General features: G+C 37.0%; 1 long non-coding RNA gene across 1 annotated transcript in view; it reads right to left on the bottom strand.

The window, feature by feature from the left end:
• LOC134492544 (uncharacterized) overlaps positions 1–22,634 on the bottom strand; it is a 317,255-nt gene extending 294,621 nt beyond the window's left edge. Inside the window, exon 1 of the long non-coding RNA XR_010067462.1 lies at positions 22,525–22,634. This is a non-coding gene — a long non-coding RNA (uncharacterized LOC134492544). The remainder of the gene's footprint in view (positions 1–22,524) is intronic.
• Between the last annotated feature and the right edge of the window lie 328 nt (positions 22,635–22,962).

Below are 22,962 nucleotides of genomic sequence, written 5' to 3'. Positions count from 1 at the left end.
TGCAACAGATGAGAAAGGACAATAAACAATCTTCAAAAGCAGTAGAAAGTGTGCCAATTATTTCTTTATTCCAAGAAGTAAAAGAAATGATTATATAATTAGATTTTATCCAACTTTCAACTCTTTTTCTGTATATTGCAGAAATCAATATTCTGAATTTCACAAAAGTAATTCTGTATGAGTAGAGTTTCTACTTTGATAAAATTGAGATCAAGGCTTAGTGAAATTTTAAAATAACAATGGTTATGACTGGAACAATATATCTTTTGTATTAATGTGCATTTAGTATAGCTTGTTTGCTCATTTTCTTAATTTATGCTAATAGAATAAGTGATATAACTATGCAAAACCAAAGAAACTGCTACTGTCATATATTCCTTTCTAGTTCGTGTTTCTCCTATGTTGGTGGGGGTAATGAGATTGTTTAATTTACACATGTTTACATGTGGGAGTTGGAGAGAGGAAGCAATATGATTCAGAAGCAGATCAAAATAGCAAAATAAATGTAATTGCTAAAGCCAGTTAACGGGAATCAAGAGGAAAAAGTAGCAAAACTGTTGAAGACTCTAAACTGGAGCTACTTTTATTATCCACTTGGAGAATTACTTTTCTTGTGAATAGCTCATCTCCTATTCTTCTGTTTCTGAACTCTGTAAGGAACAGAAGGGCAGAAATTACGGTTTAAAACAGGCCTGAAAGGACTACACATTGTAACGACATACTGTTTCATGATAACAAGCAGAGTAGCTCTGCGGCTGGGCAGCCGTATCCATTTAATAAATAAATAAATAGATAAACAAACAAACATTGTGGAAACATAAACTACAAATTACAAGGAAATATGAGGAAATATCCATCATGGATTTCATTTTCAAGTCTTCTAGGCATCAAAGTAGTTTTTTCACTTCTCAAAATTTTATAGAATATCTATCATCCATCCATCCATCCATCTATCTAATCCATCCATCCATCCATCCATTAGACATAACTCCATTAAATTCTTGTGGAACCATAAGAAGCCCTGTTTGAAAAATTCTGATTTAGATACTATGGCCATAGTTATATGCTGTTCTCTGAACCTCTGAATATTAATTCCTTGGGAATGGCAATGACAATGAACTCTCTGCATATGTCATCTTGTTAGTCAGCCTGGGAAAGAACATGCTAGACTAGAGATGTGAACCAACAGGACTCTCTTGGAGATAAATGAGTTTTCCAAAACTTAGCTTCTATCTTTGCAGATGTTGATGCTGATGCACTTCCATTGCTCATCATAATTAAATAAGGCAGGCAGATTTCTACCTGTTAAGACATGTCTGTCAAATGCATGTTTAGCATAGTGTTGCTAATAAAATTCTGCTATGGATGAGTAGCATGCTGATTAATGTCTTTTAAGTGCATATTTGCACTTTTAAAGGAAAAAGCACATTTCCTATTTGAGAACCAACATGGATAACATTTCAGTTTATTTATTTATTTTGCAGAAGTATGCATTTTATGGTAAACAGTCACATTAATAAATGACAAGTACTACAAAAAGTACTGTAGCATTAAATTAAAAATATATCATGACCCACTCATTCAATATGCATTATGTTTTAATATATTATACATGCAAATGTAGAATCGTGTCATTGTCTCAAAGATGCTGTGCAAAAATCCAGAACGCAGTGGTAGATTAAAACAGTCCTGCATATTATAAAAATGCAGTATTTGGTAATTCAAGCATTTTAAAGGCTTATAAATCCCCCTTTTTTTTAATTCTCTGAATGAATCCACTGAGGCATTTATCTCTCAATTGAACATTTTTCCCCACCTCTTATCTTGGAAAACATTCACCAAATATTGATTGGATGACAGAAATAGAGACAGAACTGCAAACCAGGAGAAGGAGGAGCAGTTCTATTGCATGGCAATCATTCTGCAGAAAGAAACATTTTAGAATAAGATTGTCTGGAAAACATCTTTCTGTGTTATGCTGCAGCTGTGGGAAAGGATGGGAAACCAACATGTTTATTTATTAAATGGCTAAATTAAGTGATTTACTGGTTAGAATACTGATGACAGAGATTTCCATTTACCTTTCGATTTAACCATGGACTTTATTAAATGTTTTAGATGCAGTTACTATTAGTCAGGCTAACCTAGGCTGGGTGGTTATAAGGATAAAAAGGGAGCATGTGCTGAAATCCAAAAATAAGTTATGCCACACAGTAATGAATTCAGATTTGGAAGGTTTTATAAAATGCCATTTGTTTATGCTTGTATTTATATTCACTGAAGTAGGCATCACATCATGTACTTTTAATTATCAGCTTTTGAATACAAGCGGATTACTGATTCCATTTCAAATGCGCACAGTTGTTTTTTTAATATACATAAGCCACTTGTTCTGTGCATAATTAGCTGGCATAAATTCTATGAGTAATATGGGACTTATTTCCCATTCAGAGTATAGGATCAGATGATACATAATTCCATCATAATGACCTTCTAACTCTATTGCCCATTATATCCTGCTGCAATATTTGTGAAGTTTTCAGAAATATTTCTACTTGAATGAGAGGAGTGGTTGGGTTAGAGGCTCTCTTATCTCTGTGTGCCAACTGTGCATAATTATTGATATCCTAGCCAAACAGGGAGCTGCCATCTTAGATGCTCTAGGCCAGTGTTTCTCATCCTTGGTGACTTCAAGCTGTGTGGACTTCACACAGAATTCTGGGAGTTGAAGTCCACACAGTTTGAAGTCACCAAGGTTGATAAGACACTACTCTAGGCTATCATTTTCTATTGTTCTTGTTTTATTTGGGGTGGGGAGGGACTAAAAGAAATCTGTGGTGGCACAAATAGGATTGGTGAAATTGAAGATGAAGTGTTTTACCCTAGCTCCTTTCTTTCTAATCTCACTCTGCTGTTGTTTAGAAGAACCACAAAGACCTGGCTTTTTACCCAAGACTTTGGTGAGGAAGAGTGAAAGCCCACACTTTATCATGCTTGCCATCTTTTATCTTTTATTGTTTTGATTGCAACGTCTTTGTTTGATTGTTGTGAGTCACCCAGAGTCACTGAGAGGCAGTATACAAGTTTATATAATAATAATTATGCCCTCCCCCTCCCCACCCACAACATGCATCTATGCTTTTGTGGGACCCCTCTAAAAAGCCATCTTTCTGCTAGCATCCAGCCAACTGGGTTAAAAGTCTGTCACCCCTTTTCTTCCGGTCTGGATGTCATAGCTGACAGGGGGAATTGGCTTAGGCCCAAGCAGTCATATGACTATTTCAGGCTAAAATGAACTTGCTTTAACAACCTCTCCCTCGACTGAACCGTTTTCATGCCATGTAAATATTCCTCAGTTGCTTGACTGAGTTAATATGCAATGCAGCAGCATCTTTTGAAAAAAAGTTTATTGACATCACAGAGCAGATGGAGCTGGGTATCTTTCAGTGGTGGGCTCTCAACTTGGTTGCTCCGCACACTGTAAAGCCATTCTCTGGCATGCTTCAACATCTGACCCTCTGCATACTAGATGGGAGGTATAGTAGGACTCCATTCACCAAGAGATGCAGTTCTTGTGATCAGAATGAACCTGAAACCTGTTTGCATGTATTGTTCTTTTATCTCAGTTTGGCTACAGCCAAACCTTTGCCAACCCCATTAGGAGCCATAAGATATCCTAATCTTGCAGGGATGGCATTATAAAGTTTCCTTTATGTCACTGTATTTCTCTGCTATTGTATTTCTATTTTATCTTAGGCTTTATACTGTTTTACTGCATTTAATTCCATTTTTCTCTTACTTTTTTGTACGTTTTATGACTGTTACACCATCTTAGCTATATTTGGACATTGCTTCTGCGTTTTGCTGTTTACCTTGCTGGTTGTTGACCATAATTAAATAAATTTGATTTCATTTTATTTGTTTTGTAGTTCAATAAATGTTCTGCAGAAAAAGCCCCAGAACAATCAAATCTGAATTCTGTAGTTGAACACTGCGGGTTAAACCCCTGAGCTGCTGAGCTTGCCGATCGGAAGGTTGGCGGTTCAAATCCGTGTGACGGGGTGAGCTCCCATTGCTAGTCCCAGCTCCTGCCAACCTAGCAGTTCGAAAACATGCAAATGTGAGTAGATGAATAGGTACCGCTTTGGCGGGCAAGTAACGGCGTTCCGTGTAGTCATGCCGGCCACATGACCACGGAACTGTCTACAGACAAATGCTGGCTCTTCGGCTTTGAAACAGAGATGAGCACCGCCCCCTAGAGTCGGACATGACTGGACTTAATGTCAAGGGAAACCTTTACCTTTACCTTAAAATTTATTTATAGATTAATTTTAATATTCATACATCTTTATGTCTTAATTTTTCTCTTACATTTCTCTGTGCTGTTAGCATTACCCTTCACTGTTCTATTTTTTTTTTTTTTGTAATAAAACGAATTGCCTTACTTTTTCTCAGCTATTTGAGCAAAGTACTCCTGGACATGACGACATGAAGCAATGTGGTGTACCATTTTTACCTGTGGCATAGAGGCCACTTTTCTGGGGAAAAACAGCTATCGACATGCCAAAAGCTGCTGTTAACAAAACACACCAGCTGACTGGCCCCACCTTAATATCAGCCAGAGTCTTTTGGAGTCAATGGCCATAAATCATCATCATCATCATCACCATCACCATCACCATCATCACAGTATGTCAAGGGAAGGTGATGCAGCTACATGAAATGTCTCACAAAAAAACCCAGAACAGCACACCATCTCCCAGTGCTGCTGCTCCATCCCAGGAGTGAGCAGGATGTGGGTTAACTTTTATCATGTTATGTTTTCAGATATTAATAACATGTTTTTCCTTTGTAGATCATCCATGGCTTTCCTGCCTTGATCTACTTGCTGGCTAGTCAATGCTACTTTGTCCCTATTTTCTCTCTTTTCTTGCTTTCCTTTGAACAAACAATGTGACATTGGAAAATACAAGCAGCATTTGCTAGTACAGTGCTTCCTGCTGCTGTTCCCACAAGGATGTCTTTAGTTGGAACGGACTAAATTAACTGAGTCATATGTTTTATTTGATTCTCTTTCCCCATGGGACAAAAAAGATAATGATTACATGCTGCAATACTAAATCTGATGGCATGAAAGATTATTTATATTATTTACTGTCAGGCTCTGTAACTGGTACTTTTACCAATGTCACAAGAAAGTATGAAATAAATAAACCATAAAAGGCATAAATTATGTCCTAAAACCCCAAGGAATAAAACTTACTCAAACAACTGAACTTGATTTTAAGAGAGAGAGAGAGAGACAGAGAAAGAGAGAGAGAGAGAAAGAGAGAGAAAGAAACTCTATGAACTGGGAACTGAGCAAGGTAGTCACATATAAGCTTTTAAATGCATCTAAAAAAGCAAGAGCCCAGATCTTACTTCAAATCAAGATTAGTAAGCATCTATTTTGGGGGCTACTAAATACGAAAAATGACATTAAAAGAAAGCTTTGATATCTGGCCACATAACAAAATAGTGGTCAGAACAGGAAATGCCAGTAGTATTGTTAGAAATACCCCAGGCACTGGGGTAGAGTGGGATGGGAGCCTGTGGTTTGTTGAAGTGCTGGGTTTTAGTTTTGGTTTTATGGTTTTTCCTGTGTTTGTGGTGTTATTGTTGTTGTAAGCTGCCCAGAGTTGTGTTCTAAGATGGGTGGCCCTACAAAACTTTTAAATAAATAAATGGGGCATGGCATCCAGGCATCAGAAACTGATAACCAAACAATGGGATACAAAGAATGTGCATGCATATCTTAGCAGATCTTCAGTAAATTCCATTACTGCATTTAAATCAATCAATCAGCATACAATTTTTAAAATTATTTATTTATCACATTTATATAGCCACCCATCTCACAAGAAGTGACGCTAGGCGGCATACAACAAAGGTATAAAACAATAAAGCATCTCAGAAAAAACAATCATTATTAAAAAGTTAAAAAAGCATATGGCACTTGCCAGACCAGAGAATATAGGTGCTCTGGTTTGGTGATGGAGGTCAGGAATCAATAAAAGTACATTGAAAAAAGCCCTAGCATGTATCCAAACTGGCTGTAGCAAGCAAATGTCAGGAATAGTCTGTTGCAGTATGTCCTGACTGGCAAGAAGATGCTCATTACTGAAGATTTTGAAAGAAACTCACTGAACCTAACACATTTCCTGGAACAAATATTACTAAGAAGACTGAAGCACTAGGCAAGCAGCGGAGAGAAGGAAGATCCATGTGAAGAGATATATTGCAGCAACATGAAGAAATCAATGCTGCCACTACATTGAAACCTTTTAAAGTGTCTGACAACTTGGAGGAAGAGAAAACTCAAGAATTGGAGGACTCTAGGTAGATGGAAGTGCTCTGCCATCATTATTAAGAAATGTGAATTTCAGTAGATACATACAGATTAGGGATGTGGCAAACTTTGAAGGAATGTTTAACTTCATCAAAAGCCTATGCAAATCATCCCTTTGAGTGGTTTCATAAAGTAATATCCCCACCATTTGTTCAGTTTCATTTTGCATGTAGACTTCATCAACTCTTTATACACAGAAGCTTCTTTCAACTGTTCCAGTGAGCTATTGGAAGTGCTGGGAAGGGTTTCTCCATTTGACATGAGCTCTTTCATCTATGGGATCGGCCAAAGCTTTGAAATAATATGGTGCACTTTTCTACTGCAAATCATATCTCGAGGGTGCATTGAGCCTCATCTTGACAAACCTCAACCATCTTATATACTGCCAGTGCAGATGGATTAGGAAAAGGAGATAGGAGAATATAACACTGGAAAACACTATTAACAAACAAAACATGAAATTCAATTGCTAACTTTTAAATTTCTCAGCATAAAGTACAGATTTTGCCATAACCTTCTAGTTTTAATTTCAAAATTCATAATTTTGGCATTTGAAATCACGTTAGAGTTGTACCTTTAAAAAATATGTAGACTATTGCTTAAATTAGCTGAATAACAATTCCAGTTTTTATACTTGTGCTGCATTACTGTGATATTGGAGATTTTGTTTCTAATCAGGAGCGGATACATCCTACAGTTTACAATAGCATTTATACAGCTTATATTTTACACATCTTTTGCTTCTGAGCAGATTTTCAAATATAAGATTAAAAAAATTGTTAGAGGAACTAATTAGCAATTGCTATGCAGGACTAACAATTATTAAAATATGTACATGTGTGCCCACACACACATCTACTACTTAACTAATGAGCCTCAGCAGAGAGCAGCAGCTAAGTGGAGTTTACAATGGTTAATATTTTGATAGGAGACCACCTGAGAATTGCTGTCTATTAAATAGATTGGAGAGTGGAAAAATATTCAGAAAAAAGGTAATGATGAACCACTTCAAAATCCTTGCAAGAGCTGGAATCAGCAGACATTAGCATATACCAGCTGAAGCCATCTTAAGGCACATATAGAAGAGGCTAGAAGCAGTTTAGAGAGTCTTCCAGAGAGAGAGAGAGAGAGAAAGAGAGAGAGAGAGAGAGAGAGAGAGAGAGAGAGAAGAGGCTAGAAGCTATTGCAAAGGCAAATAAGGTGCATAAATCAATGTATGGTGGGGGGGGGGAGGTGAATGATCAATAAGATGAATAAACTACATGGGAAAGAAAAAAAAGTCATTTTTATGTGATTCCCAGAGCAAAGAATTTGTGATAACTGTGCCTGGTCATAGGTGAGGGTTCCCCCCCCCCATTTCAACCAATTACTGTTTGAGAACCATTGTTTGTTCCTGATAAGGTATACAGCAAGCTATGTCTGTAACCAACTTGATAAAAATGCTTACTTTCTTGTAAATGCTGTCTTCTCCTGAGAAATAACACCCTGTGGCCACAGTTCCAATAAAGCAACTTCAAAGCCCTCTTCAGCTGTTGGTTTGCTGTTATCTGGGGTTAATAAGAATTTCCCTACACCACTGCCAAGAAAACTGCATGGATGTGGTCATCAGGAGCAGAACCTGAGGGTGATTTTATCTTTCAGGCTAAAGGAGCTAATTTATTGAACATTACTTAGAATAAGATAATACTTTATCTGTTAGTAGAATATAAAGGTTAGGTTGGGATAATCATAACACCCAAGGCATCTTCAGAGTATCTGAGGCTAAAATTCTTCCTTGCTTAACAGTCAGAGTTGTAACCTGGGAAGAATGGCTATTTTCTTTAGTGAATTTCCCAATCTGCTTTCCATATGTGTTGGGATTAGAATTTTTAGATGTGTTGGCATTAGAGCTCATTCTGGGTGGGTACTCTGGAAGGCATCAGGCTGGGAAAGACTGGACTATTTCTTTATTTACTAATCAAATGTATAATGCCTTCCAACTTATAACAATTCTGGGCAGGGTACAAGTTTAAAACACTGCAACACAATAAAAGAAGAAGATCATAACCCCGACACATTAATAAAATTCTCCTGAAGTCATGTATTCAGTGCCTGGGGCAAGAGCTACGTGTTTAAAGGACTTCTGGGTTGGGCAACTTGAACCTTGGGGCAATAATATTCCAGAGGGCAGTTACTGTGGCAGAGAAGGCATATTGAGTGGGTCCCATCAGATGACACTCTTTTAAAGGTGAGACTGGGAGTATGTCCACTATTTAGATTTTACTGCATAGGTGGAAACAATGGGAAAAGGTGTTCCTTTAGATAGCCAGAGAATATGCCATGAAGGGCTTTATAAATCACAACCAGCACTGGTAATAAGTGCAACTCACACAGCAGAGTTGTTGCACAGAGATATCAAAGTGTTTCCATAACCACCCATGCTGCTGTGTTCTGGACCAGCTTCAGCTTCTGAGTGGTCTGCAAGCCAGTCCCACGTACAGCACATTGCAACAATCCAAATGTGAGGTGACGATGGTGTGAATGACCAGGAGAAGAGACTTCCAGTCTAGGAAATGGCCCAACTGGCATATCAAACAAATGTGAATTAAGGGCCTTATGGCCATAGCTGCTTCAGGTTGGAACTGAAGCAAGGAGCTTTTATAACAAATACATAAAAGTCACAGTTAATCTCATTCTCATGCTTCCTTTTACCTTTATGGATGCAATTTTTTCTTTGCCTTTTTGAAGATTTATTTTTCTTTCTTCTCAGTACAACAAACAGGGATGGGTTAAGTTGCTCACTCCAGAGCTTTGAACTGCTTACTTACAGAATCCTTATGAAATCTGGCCAGGGCCTGCTTATGTCCCTGGAAGTTGCCTGCCTCTGCTTTGGAATACAAAGAGGTACAATCAACAGAATAGTCACATTACAGTTGCTGAGGATTATTTTGAATATTTGCAGCTGCTTTTATGGACTATGTAGATCCTTTCTATGAACAGGCTTAATAGACTTATGTTCCTGCTTCTACTATGAACACTCCTGATAAGTTGCTTGTAATACCAGAATTCAGACAACAGCTGATAAGGTGTAAAAGAATAGGTTTTTTAAAGCAGATTGCACTTAATCAAAGAGATGGAACTGCAAAACAGAAGCCACTGTTATATATGTTTCATCACCCAGACTGCTAAAAGTGTTGGATCAAAAACGCACTTAAATCAAATGCTTGAAAATAATGAGAAATTCACTTAGGTTTTTATGAGAGACCATATATCTCCAGAAACTAAATATGTGTTGCATATCTGTTCTAACTGATATTTTCATTGAGTTGTCTGTATTAGAAATATAGTCTCGATTTCAGAATTATAAATATGGTATTGATTTCTTCATTGCCAACACAGTCTTCCTAGAAGCAAAATGATGCCTATATACATGGACATCACCAGCTATAGTACACAGAAATCAAATGGATTATATTATTGGTACAAGGAAGTAGAAGAGCTCAGTAATAACAGCAAAGATACAGCCAGGGCTGACTGTGGGACAGATTGTGAATTGTTCATATATAAATTCCAAGTTAATCTAAAGGGAAAAAAGAAAACCAACCAATCTCCATGATATGTTCTCGACCATACAATTTTCAAGGAGAACATCAGGAAACACTTTGAAGTTCTAAACCTAATTGACAGAGGAACTATGGAATGAAATCAAGTAACTTCTTAAGGATGAATTTGAAAAGAACTGTCTGTAAGGATGGAGAACCCAGAAGCAATAGTTAATTGTGACTGGGTGCTCCACCCTTACACATCAGTGGGAATGAAGGACAGAGGAGAAACAGAGGAGGGGCAAGGGATGAGAGTAGCTAGCAACGATCCCACTCAAAACTGAGGGCCCAAAAAGCCACCATCACACAAACTGTCAATGCAGAAGAAGGCCATCAAGACCACCGAGAGGAAGGGGTGGGACAAAGAAAAGGCGGGATGCTTAAAGAGGGAGGTGGGAGGAAGTAGAACCCAGTTGTGGCTTTGAGGGAGTGAGATACAGATCTAATAAAGAACTTTACATATCCATCGTGGCTTGTGCTGTGAGTTTCTGGATTTAGATCTTAAGATCATTTGCAACTGGGTTCTCCACCCTTACACTGTCAGAGACTCAAGAAACTCAAGAAAGAGAGCCAGTTTGGTCTACTGGTTAAGGCAATGGGCTAGAAACCAGGCTACTGTGAGTTCTAGTCCCACCTTAGGCCTGAAAGCTGGCTGGGTGACTTTGGGCCAGTCACTCTCTCTCATCCCAGCTCACCTGACAGGGTTGCTGTTGTGGAGAAAATAGGAGGAGGAAGGAGGTTTAGGTATGTTCGCTGCCTTGAGTTATTTATAAAAAAAAATAATAAAGGCAGGATAAAAATAAAATATAAATAAATAAATAAACAGAAGAAAGCAGCAACCATTCAGTGTTTCAACTCCCCCCACCTATCTCCAAACCCCCCTCACCCATTTATGCTCTTTTGACCTCCTGGCACTCTGCTGCCACCTCTGCCTATCCCTGCTGCTGTCTGCCAACCCCAGCTGACCTTTGTCATCTTCTTCCTCCCACTGCTGCTGGAGCATGATTGGCCAAGGCAGCTGCTGGGCCTTTGCAAGGCCTTTGCACACCCTCAGGGAGGCCTCATGAAAGGCCAGCAGTTGCCTTGGCTGGGTGTGCCTCATTAGTAGTGGGAGGAAGAAGACAGCAAAGGTCAGCTGGGGACAGAGGGGGTGGGGGAGTGCAGGGTGGACAAAAGGACAGAAATGTGGGGGGAGATAGGCAGGTGGGGGAAACTGAAGTATACACTGTGGCCATAAATGTGAGCAGGCTTCCAAGTGCCCAAATTTTGATCATGTGATTGCAGGGGCACTGCAACAGCCCTAACTTCAAGGACCAGTGATAACTACTATTCATTCAGTGCCATCATAACTTCAGATGGTCACTGAACAAATGGTCATTAAGCAAGGACTAGCTGTATTGAGGTAAGATGGATTGGAAGATAAGCACAGTTTTAAAACTGGAGGAAGAAACATCAATAACCTAAACTATGCTAATGACACCATGCTGATACCTGAAAATGTAAAGGATCTGCAAGTTCTAGTAATAAAAGTCAAGAAGCACAGTGAAAAAGTTGAGCTAAGATTAAAAATAAAGAAGACCAAATTTATGACAACAGGTACGGACTTAAAATTGACAATGAACATGTTGAAGTGGTGGACTGCTTTTGCCTTTTAGGGTCAACTATCAACAGTAAAGGAACCAGCAGTCAAGATACATGTTGCAGATTAGCTGTTAGTAGAGTAGCAATGAAGGCCTTGAAAAAGATATTCACATGACTGGATGTATCTATATTTACAAAGATCAGCATCATGCAGGCAAAGGTTTTCCCCATGACATTTTATGAAAGCAGAAGTTAGACTTTGAAGCAGGGGGATAGAAAGAGTATTGATGTTTTTGAATGTTGGTGTTGGAGAAGACTTCTGAGAACACCATGGGTAGCCAAGGAAACAAACAAATGGATTATGAAACAAATTAACCCAGAGTTCTCATTCAAGGCCAAATGACCAGGCTCAAATTATCATATTCTGGGCCCAATATGCAAAGACCTAAAACTTTGGAAAAGTTTATAACACTGGGAAAGGTGGAAGGAAAGAGAAGAAGAGGATGACCAGCAGCAAGGTGGATGGACTCAATTACAGCAGCAAGGGGTGCACAGTTAGAAAACCTGTAGAACCAGACTGGGAACAATAGAAATAGAAAAATAATAGAAATTAGAAATAGAGAAACAATAGAAAAATATCTATTTGTGTGGAAGCTAAGAATTGACACTGATTTGATGGTACATCATTAGTATCAAAGCAGATATTACAGATGAAATTAATGACTGGGTCATGACAACAGAATTATTTCTGGTGCTATGACTACAAATACTACTCAAACAAACAAACAAAACTTTTCTTCCTCTGTTGAAACATTTGTTCTCTGGTAAGATAAAGTTGCTCAGTTTTTTACTTCAGACATATTTCAACTGATATTGTGCTCCTACTGTAAATGTCATTCCCATGCAGAATTAATCACTTCATTCCCAATAATGTTGGAACAGTTACTCCTTTTCCTGGTATCATCGTGCTATGGCTTTGCCTTCCTATAACTAGCAGCTATTAATGGGAATAAATTTGAATAACATACCAAGCCATAAGGACGGGGTACATGATAGTAATCCTGTACATTATGGTGAGAACCCAGTATACTCTATGGATCTCATTTGGATGACAATTGGTTTTGAATGTAATGTTCAGTTCTAGTGCCAGTCGTAACAACAATTAATTATCTTTATTCTTATTGGGCTCAACCTATTCAAACAGTTGGAAACATTGTTTAAATAGTACAGTGCATTACTGCAATAAGAAATCAGTCTAGGGGCCATATATTGTCTACAGAATTGACTTCAAAAATACTTAATCTGTACTACTTAGAACCAGATATAAGAATATATTAACTAGACTTCTGAATGTTGAACATGTTAGATGTAGATAATTCTGAATATACAAATTGTACAACAGTTTTTTTAAGACTGAAAAGATTTTTTTAACAAGTATGACTTTAAATATAAAAGGAACAAATTGTATATAATTTTCTTCACATATGGTCTAATTAAATATAGTATAGTATAGTATCGTATCGTATCGTACAGTAGAACTTTATTAATTAGTCAATTTACTATATCAAGAAACAATAGACATCAGCCACAGTAGAATAGAATAAAATAAGGTAAAATAGAGTAAGATGAGATAAAATAGAGTAAGATAAAATTAAAGATAAAAGAATGAGATAAAATAGTGTAAGTTAAATAAAATAAAATACAGAAACATAAGTTAAGTACTAAAAAAAAACCCAGTATGGGTTTAGATGAATGCATCACCTTTACATGCAACCCCATTGTGTTCCATAAAACATGTTTCCAGGTGAAGAGTCCTGACTATAAACTTAGCAGTTCTAGTGACTATATATGCGTTTGTGCTCTGAAGGAAATAAGATAATTTTTTGTTGTGGTCCAAATATGCAGTTCTGTCAAGTGGTATCTCTAAATATTGAGCTCTTGCTGGGGCATATAGTTGGCAGTTAAACAGGACATGCACAATGTCTTCTATTTGTGGTACTCCACAAACACATGATCTCTCAGAATATGGCACTTGGTGAAATCGTCTGTGTTTAACTATAGAATCCAGCTGCTCAAATCTAATATGGCCTATCCTATGGCGTTGAATCAGACCCATTGTCAGGTCTTTTTCTGTCTGAAAAGATGTTTTATTCTTGGCCAGCCATTTCAATGACCTGATGTTTGCAGGTGACTCAATGTTGGTTTGGGCATTTATGTCTAAGACTCTTTGTTTGAATATTACCTTGGCCTGATGTCTGGCTGAGACTAGATATTGTGTTGAGAAGCTAAGCTGTGAGATGATTCTGAGAAGTTGATTCATCCATGTGGTGGGTTGAAGTGTGCCCATTTTTGGTAGTCTGTCACATTCTAATGGGAGAATCCTCCACCAGTAGTTAAATTAATTACTGTTAGGCTATAAATGGAGTAGATGCCTGTTTCAGCTCTGACTGTCATGAGTACTGATGGTAAGCAGGAGGGGGCCTCTATCCAGGGGGGAAAATGCATGCGTAGTACTGAGGAGTTAAGCAGCCATTCAAAGAGACACAGATCAGACCCGCCTTAACCTTTGGGGTTTATCTGTCTGGGTTTTTCCCACGCTTCTTCAGTTTGTTAGGATTTTCTGTCTAATATAGCAGTAATAAAGCACTAGAGACCTATTCCTTGTCTCAGCGTGGTTCCTGGCTGTTAGGACACTGACTTCTGCCACAGGTGTATTCCTGTCAGTCCCCTGAATAAATCTTAAAAAGCATGCTTGATTTTGAGTAGGGGCACTTTGATAAGCCCCACAATTCTGTACCATACGTTGGCACTGGTGCAATTTTTGCTTTATGGACCTTTAAAATGGAGATCAGAGTGCTTGGGTGGTTATAACTGAGTACTTTAGTTAGCATTTTAGAGCTTGCTGTGGCCTTTACGGAACTTTGTTTGAAGTCTTCATCAGGTACCTTACTGGGTTTCAGTGACTGAATAATATGTTTAATTTCTGTCACTTGCACTGGTGGTCAAGGAGGGAGGTTATCAAGGGTCAATAACTCAATAGTCATCTTTTCTGGGTGATCCTGGTTGGTGAATAAGTTAATATAAAAATCTTCCCAAGGGGATATCAAGTATAAGCTTACGCTCCTTTAGCATATCAGATATGATGTTCTAAAATATGACTTGAGTTGGACACGTTCACTGAGTTTTCTAGCTTAGACTAAAGTGTAGCTGTGTATGGGGCCTTCTCGGTGGCTATTAGTTTCTTGTAATTATATCTGAGCTTTAACATCTTGATGTGATTGTTTGGCGTAAGGTTTCTTTGAATCAAACACATGGCTGCTCTTAGAGTCTTTCTTGAGCAAGAGCAATCATGGTCAAACCCATTTAATCTTGTGGCCTGAGAGTTCCTAGCTGGCAATTTATCCACTAAATGTTTCTTAACATGGAACACAGATTAGCATACCCGGTGAAAATTTTGTTTGGGTCTTGGGTAGATGCAACCAGGACTGGGCCCATTCAGAGTTCATAAAGTTAGCAATTACCTTGGTGTCCAGCATAGTCCATTTGAGCTTCCTGGCTTGCCTTACTTCGAGGTTAGCAAGTAGCCTCTTATCATGTGGTATGGGTGGTTCTGTATAGGAACTGCCTTCAAAGTTGACTGCAATTGGTTGATGATCACTATTCTCCCTCACATAGACTTGAATGTCTGAGAATAACTTGGTTTTGTTTGCTGAGACACATAAGTAGTGTGGGACACTACTAGCATTCCCAGCTTGGAAAGTGGAGAGATATACAAAGTGATCGTCTTTGCCTCCTAGGATGTCTTTACTAACTGCAGCCATATGTTGGAGGTAAGCGGGGAGAGGAATATGGGGGTAGATATACATTCAGTAGCAAAACTGGATGATTTATATTTGATAACTAGAAGATGTCTTCTCTGAAGACCAGTTCCTGCCCTTGCCAGCCCAGCTTTGCCTTAGCAAGTATACACAATCCCCCTGAGGCCCACCCTTTTATCTTGAATTTCTGCACTAGTGTAGGCCAGGATCTAAAGCCTGATAAATAAGCTTCTTTATCAACAGTGGTCAACCATGATTCTTGGAGTGCTATAATGTTGAACTTGGACAGGATCTCCAACAGATTTCCATCTGACATTCTATTCTTCGATCTGGCTATATTCCATATCAATAGCCAGATAGAGCCTCCTTGTTTATTGTCAGAAGGGACAACAATTAAATATAGTAATTTAAAATGTATTAATTATAGTAATTTAAAATAGTCCTTTTAGACATTGCATTTGTTCCTAAAAGCTACTGATATAAAGAAAGATACTTCCTTATCCTCTCATTCTCTAAGATATGCTTAGTTGCTGAGTGAAAATCACCAAAAAGTGGGGTGAAGATATTTTGTTAGATTTTTACCCCACTTTTCCTCTTGGAGCTCAAAGAAGAATAATTTTCCTATGAGAACCCTATGAGGTAGGTCGTACTAAGAGAGTGATCGACCCAAGTCATCCTGTGAGCTTCTGTGATTGACTGTATATCTGACTTTGAGTCTCCCTAGTCCTTAAGCACTACATCACACCAGTTCCTTCTATTCTTGGTTTTACAATACACACTTTTGTAACAGTAGTAGGTAGCTTTGGTGTAAAGCAGTGGCACACCTCCCCCATATATTATGCTACATGGCTAGAATATCTGCAAAAATGGTTTGTAATGCAAAATGCAAGTTTTTGTTTATATAGTTTCACATTTGTACTTGATAGGTAAGTACTGTATTTGCTGTGCCATGTAGTATCCCCTAAACTTAACCCATTAGCAGTGAAAACCAATTTGATGCCTATGTTCAACAGCAGAATGGACCCAAAACAACTCATTCATAATATATTAGACATGAAGCTCAATACACAAAACTTTAGGAGTAGGCATGGAATTCTACAGCTAACACTCTCACCCCTATAAAGGACCTTTGACAAGATCATTTAATATTAAGGCTGTTAAAGTTATGAGTTTGCTCTTATGAATCTGCTTGGTAAAAAATTGTTTCTCCTTGCTTGAAGCCAAGTTCTTAAGTGAAATAATTATTCTAATAAAGAGCAGGCCTGGAGTTACTTCTCACACTGATAAAAGGGTGACAATTATCAAAACAGGGAATAGGTGGACACTGCCCTTCCTTCACCAAAGAAAGTAGCACCCAGCCCTCTGCACAAGCAGCAGGAGAAAATGGAGAGGTTTTACTGCTCCAAAGATGTTTATATATAAGTGTCTCAACTGAAAGTAAAGTACTCTCTGGAATTCTTGTATTGTAAATGTTACAGTCTTTCTAAGAAACACCTTTAATCAAAGCTCTTGGATTTGTGTTACTTGAATTAGCCATTTCCAGCCCAAATGTTAAAGACAAAAGTCCGACATCATCTAGCAGTATATAACCCACAATATACCCACAATACATTATTAATAAAGCTTAGCAAATATTCCTATATTTCTTTGTGGAACAAAATGCCTTCATGTATATTATTTATGCATCACACTTATATCTCTAACTGGCCTAAAGTCATCCACTGAGTCCTGTAGTTGAGTGAAGATTGAAGTTTAGTCTCCATGGTTCAACAAAATTGTGATGCTACATATAACATTCCATTTCATTCCTTCTGTTTATGAAGATTTCAGTTTTTCATAATGTTTTTTCTGTATTTAAATATTAATCCTTTTTGTATGAAATTTTCCATTGCCTGAACAAGCATTTTCAGTCTAGCACTCTGCAGATGTGTTGGAACCTCAACCCCCAGAATTCCTGGCCAGCATGGTGAATTGCCATGTTGGCCCAAAATTCTGGGAATTTTATCCTAACATATCTGGATGAAATCAGATTTGAAAAGGCTGATTAACACACAGAAACTGGACTCCCAGCTTCCCTAAGGAGGAAAAGAAATCTATAAACTTTAATTGTACAAATATTGTATATGTAACTACTTGCCATGGATAGCAATGACTTCTTCCTTCTTGAATTAAATAGTGACATTTATATTCCCCTTTCCAGCCATACATTTTTTAAAAAATCTCGGAAGCATAATTTACTATTCCAACATTCAAACAGATGCCTTATCTTAATCAGATATTCTCAGAACAAAAACATGTTGTAAGCATCCCTAAACTAACATCACAGAAAAGGAGAAAGCTGATTTCTGTGTGGTGGCACTGGGTATGACATATTGCGGAGGGTATGAATGCTCCTGAATAAGCAAGATTCAGACCCTATTTTTTAAATTATTTCATTTGAGATCTTTATAGATGTCCTCAAATTTAAATAATAGTGTCCTCCTTTAAAGTACCATGTGAACTGACCTGGTAAAAACTTAGTTTCCTTACAAAGTTTACTTTGTAAAATGAAAACTGTGTAAACTGATGATTTCTGTCACATAAAGCTGAGAGCTGATGAGAGTTTGTATTTTTTACATTCAAAATTTCAGTTGTTGATCATAGTCAGATTAAAAAGCAAAAACTGAATCATTTTGAAGACCTTTAATCAGTTTTAACACAGGATGGCATTTAACAGCTTGAAAACAAATTAATCAATTGCAGCTTGCTGACCTTTCTTCTTCACACTGTTCAGTATATCAACTTTTCAGTATTAGAGAGATAAATTACTGGTATTAATAAAAAGTTGTTTTGAGAAGACATATGTTGCCTACAATATAATCAACTCTATCTAATCCAATTCTTCACTGTAATGTGCAGTACACATGTTGATTGACTTGACTTATGACATCATTTGGTATTGCAGTTCATTTTTTCTCTGTGTAAGAACACTGATTTTAACACTGTGTGTATGCAGTCTTTTCTTTAGCGTTTCCTAGCTCCACATAAAGTATTTGGAGAAAAAAAGTATAATTGATCTTTCCTTGCAAAATTCCTGCTGTTTCATGAGCTTGCTTTCAATTCAACATAATCTGTTTCCTACTGATGTTAGAAAACATAATAAGGTCACAGCAGGGAACCTTTAGCTTCATTAAAGAACATTATTATAAAAAAAAATAAAATGATCTTGAGTAAATTGTTTTTGTCCTTGTGGTACAGTTTGCACAGACCCACATTAATCTGATCATTTAAAGCAGCAATAAATGTACTAGCCCCATAACATTAGAAATGAGCTTTCTTATTATTCATTTCACCATGACAGCCCCTAGTGGCAGATGGAGATGCCAAGAGCTTCTGTTGCAGGCATTTCCAAACCCCATTGCATTAAGGCATTAAATGATCTCCACAAAAGCAAATTCCAGTCAATAAAAAGATTTATTTCAATCTTTAAATTGTCCTGGAGCCTTTGCTCTGCATATCTGCCAATGTGGATGCCAGAATTATTTAGAAAAAGCAAGGAAGCCAGGAGACAAATTGAAACTTTGACCTGCTTGGGCTTCCATTTATCCAGGGTGTCCCTAAGAGAAGGATTGCAAAGAGGATTTAAGACAGAGAATCAGGATGTGCTCTATTAATCTAGTTTAACTGATACTAAAATCTGACCAGGCAAATTACAAGTTGCAGCCAGTAAGGCTTATCAATTCATTACTGCTTTCAAGGCTCTCGTTCTCTTTGCCTTCAGCTACTGGCAAAGGATAGGCTTTTACAGTTCAATTTTTCAGTTTATTTTTGACTGCTTTTAATTAAATTTGATGGCCTGCCTCTGCACAAGGAGTTGCAAAGCACTTTGCTGTTATACTTATGGCTCCCTTGATGTTGGTCCATTATTAACTGCTTTTTCAAAAGTGTTGCTCTCTAATCTCATTTTATAAATATTTAAATAACTGTGACTTTGTATAACATAAATATCTGGAGATAGAAATTCCAATGCCTATTTAGCATAGTCAGACGTTCTTTTTCTTTTAAGTTACACATTAAGTTAACTGGAAAAACACTATCCCTAAATCATGGTATTCATAACTGTCAGCAGAAATTGTAGGAATACTTCAAAATTACGGTAATCAATGACTCAGCTGTACATAATGCATTGTCTTTTGCTAGTATTTTTAATCTTAATTTGAGCAACAGGCAAATGAAAATCTTACACACACACACACACACACGGACAGACTGAAGTAATAATGCAAATTAACTTCAGAGTTTTCAGAAGAAAACTCAAAACTTATTTGTGTAACTTAGAGTATCTTATTACCCATATTTCTAATAAAATTTTGTGTTCAAGTGATGGAAATACTAAGGTGGTGAATCTCTAATTTGAATACTCGTCTGCCTTAGAATGCAATACTACCATCATTGCTTTACATCCATTATGACTATAAAGTCACCCTGTGTCAAAAATAATTTACCAGAATAGTAGTGTGATCTATAGCATCTGGAAAAAATCATTATGAAAAATGTCTAATATTCCTATGGAACTGTAACTATAACACGTAATTCCATGAGATACTAGTTCTCAGTGTATTTCTCTGACTTAAACTTGGCTAACAGTCAGAATGTTCTTTATAAAGTGTTTCAACAAAGCAGCCACAACCCAAAAGTGATATTTGAACAAATAAATAAAGAATAGAATAGAATAACTTTATTGTCATTCCACTATACACTATACACCAAGTGCATAATAAAATGAAATTTCGTTGCAGTTAGCTCACAGCACTAAAATAAAAATGCCATAATTACTATAAAATATACATTCTTTACACATTCCACATTCCACTTAAAAAAACGTATTGCGTATTCAGGAGTCTAATAGCCTGGGGGACAAAGCTATTACCCAATCTGGTTGTTCTTTGTCGGATACAGCGGAACCTTTTCCCAGAGGGTAACAAAGAAAACAGGCCATGATGAGGATGGGAGGAGTCACTGATGATATTTCAAGCTCTGGACAGACACCCTGTATATACTATATCCTGGATGAGAGGCAGTGAGATCCCAATTATCTTCTCTGCTGCCCTCACCACCCTCTGCACGGACTTCCTATCCGAGGCACTACAGCCTCCAAACCAGATGGAAATACAGTTGGTCAATACACTCTCTATAGCGCCTCTATAGAAAGTAAGGAGGACGGGAGATGGAAGATGTACTTTCCTCATCTGGCGCAAGATCTTACAAATCAGCTTTCAAGAGGAACATTCTTCATTTGCTACTTGTTGGACTAGTTGTTTCAATACTTCAGGTGTAATCCATTTTAACCAGCTGATATTCTTTGCTAGATGAATGAAGAGGAAGAAATACATGGGGGGGGGGTCTTTTTTCAGAATGTTATAATATTGAAGGAATTTCCTTGAGTATTTCTAGAAATTTAAGACTTAAAACTTCTTTTCAAAATTAAGTTTGCTTGGCCAACTTCCATGAGGTCCAAGTATACATTTACCGAAAGAATTATTTAGGATGTATCAATGGAGTCTATAAAAATTCTAGGCTAGAATTCAAATCTAGGGGAAAACTTAATTATTGTCAATTTGTGTCTAACCCCATCCTTTGGTACAGTAGCTTTCCAAATGTTATAACACAGTTCTCAGGTAAAATAAATACAATAAAATGCATATTTTAAGAGGAAATTACATTTAGACATATGCAAAGTTAAGCAGGTTTAGAAATCATTAATTTAAAATGAGTGTGAGGTTAACTAAAAGTATGTGTGTGCATGTACATGCATTTCAGGAATTTAGAGAATGAACAAATGAGCAAGTAACATGGACTGGAAATAGACTAATCCATCTTCAGAGATTTGCTGCATTCAGCATGGAGTGTTAGAGCACTTTAAAATGAGTGCATATGATCTTACAGACTAATACAATTCAATCTAATGCGAATTGATAGTTGCAGTTTGAATATTTATCTACAAAGTTATAGCTGCTTACAGAAGGAGAAATGTGGCAAGAGACATCTTCCGAGAATAATAAAAAGAAAACTTTTCATTGGGCTAACGTTGATGACAACTGTCAGTTTAAAAAGCTGAGCTGTACTGTGAGAGATAACGGTGCATTCATATAAATTTTGGCACAGCCTAATGTTCACTTCTAAAATCACAAAGTTTCAAACAGTTTGAAATTGCTAATAGTGTGATTGTTCCTTATTGGAAGAAAATAGTTCATGCTCAACTAAAACATGCGCTCAATTGTCTCCAATATACTATTCACCTAAAAATGCATTCCAAGTATTCCATTCCAAAAATGCATTCCAAGTTATTCTCTGGTAATAAAAAGATGTTACTAGCTGGCTGATAAATTAGCTGGATACCTCCACCTATTTTCATATTCATCTAGTTATCTCAGTTCTCAGCAGTGAGCTGGACCTGATGGCCTAAATGTCCCTTCAAACTCTATATTCCTTCATTTATTATCTAACATTTCATTCATCTAGTGATTATTGATACCAATAACTCTCCTATTTTTGAAAATGATGAAAGGAATCCATCTCTCCTAATTGAAGAAATGATTTTATATCTTCTATACCTTAAAGAAACCTTTCCAAGTCTAGGGAAAACCGGATATCTTGAATGACCATTTTCAGAATTTCCAGCCAATATTCTGTTGTTTTCCATGCGGAAAACCAAGAAAATTGCATTCTAGAATACTAGATTAGGCAATATGGATTTACAATTTGAGGCTCAGCTTTGCTACCAACATGTCTTTCTAGATTTTATCATTTTAATTCACTATTTCATAATATAATTCTAATAAATCAAAATTCTGTAGATACCAACTTTTATGATTTTCAAATAAAATTAAACTTGGATCAGCATGTTTATATGGTGAGTGCTTATGTTTATTCAGTGGAAACTGCATTTATTTTAGTGCTTATTTTTAATTCAGTAGAAGTTGACTTTCAGATTTGATGAAAAAGCATTTCAATACATTAAAACAAACCTTGGCTTTTGTGATGCTGCTTTCAGTTTAGAAGAGACTCTTAATTCTACTTTTCTCATGCAGTGTATATTCTTGTGTGCTAGTGAAGTCTAATCAACATTGCAAATGAGGTCTTATGATACAGCTTCACATTTCAGAAACTTCCCTACCTTGAGCTGAGGCTGATTGATTCTTCCAAAGCTGGTGCCAACATTCTGTCAATCAGTTACTTAACTAGATTGTCAAGAGCCAGGAAGCCAGATGCCTTGTTATCCCCACCTGCAAAAAAAAAAAGTATATATATTCTGTCTTTTTTCTTTTTAATGGCCTCTGACACATAATAAGTTGCTTACTCTGTTATCTTTGCCTGTCACATTAAGAAATTCATTGAACTCTCTCTTGCAAAGAACTGAAAATATAATATTCAACTCTATGAGTTACTCTTCGATGACTGCAAACAACCTAGATATCTACGGAAATGAATTAGGTTGTTTATATTTTTTATTTTATTTTTTAAAAGTGATATAAATAGCTAGACTAGATACTGATCAAAATTAGCAAGACTGGAAAGACAGTCTAGTCCATGAATTAAATGGCACTTACTAAAA

The sequence above is a fragment of the Candoia aspera genome, chromosome 2 (genome assembly GCF_035149785.1).
Source record: "Candoia aspera isolate rCanAsp1 chromosome 2, rCanAsp1.hap2, whole genome shotgun sequence".
Lineage (NCBI taxonomy): Eukaryota > Metazoa > Chordata > Lepidosauria > Squamata > Boidae > Candoia > Candoia aspera.
The sequence above is the reverse complement of the archived record's forward strand: the minus strand, read 5'-3'. Positions and strand labels throughout refer to the sequence as shown.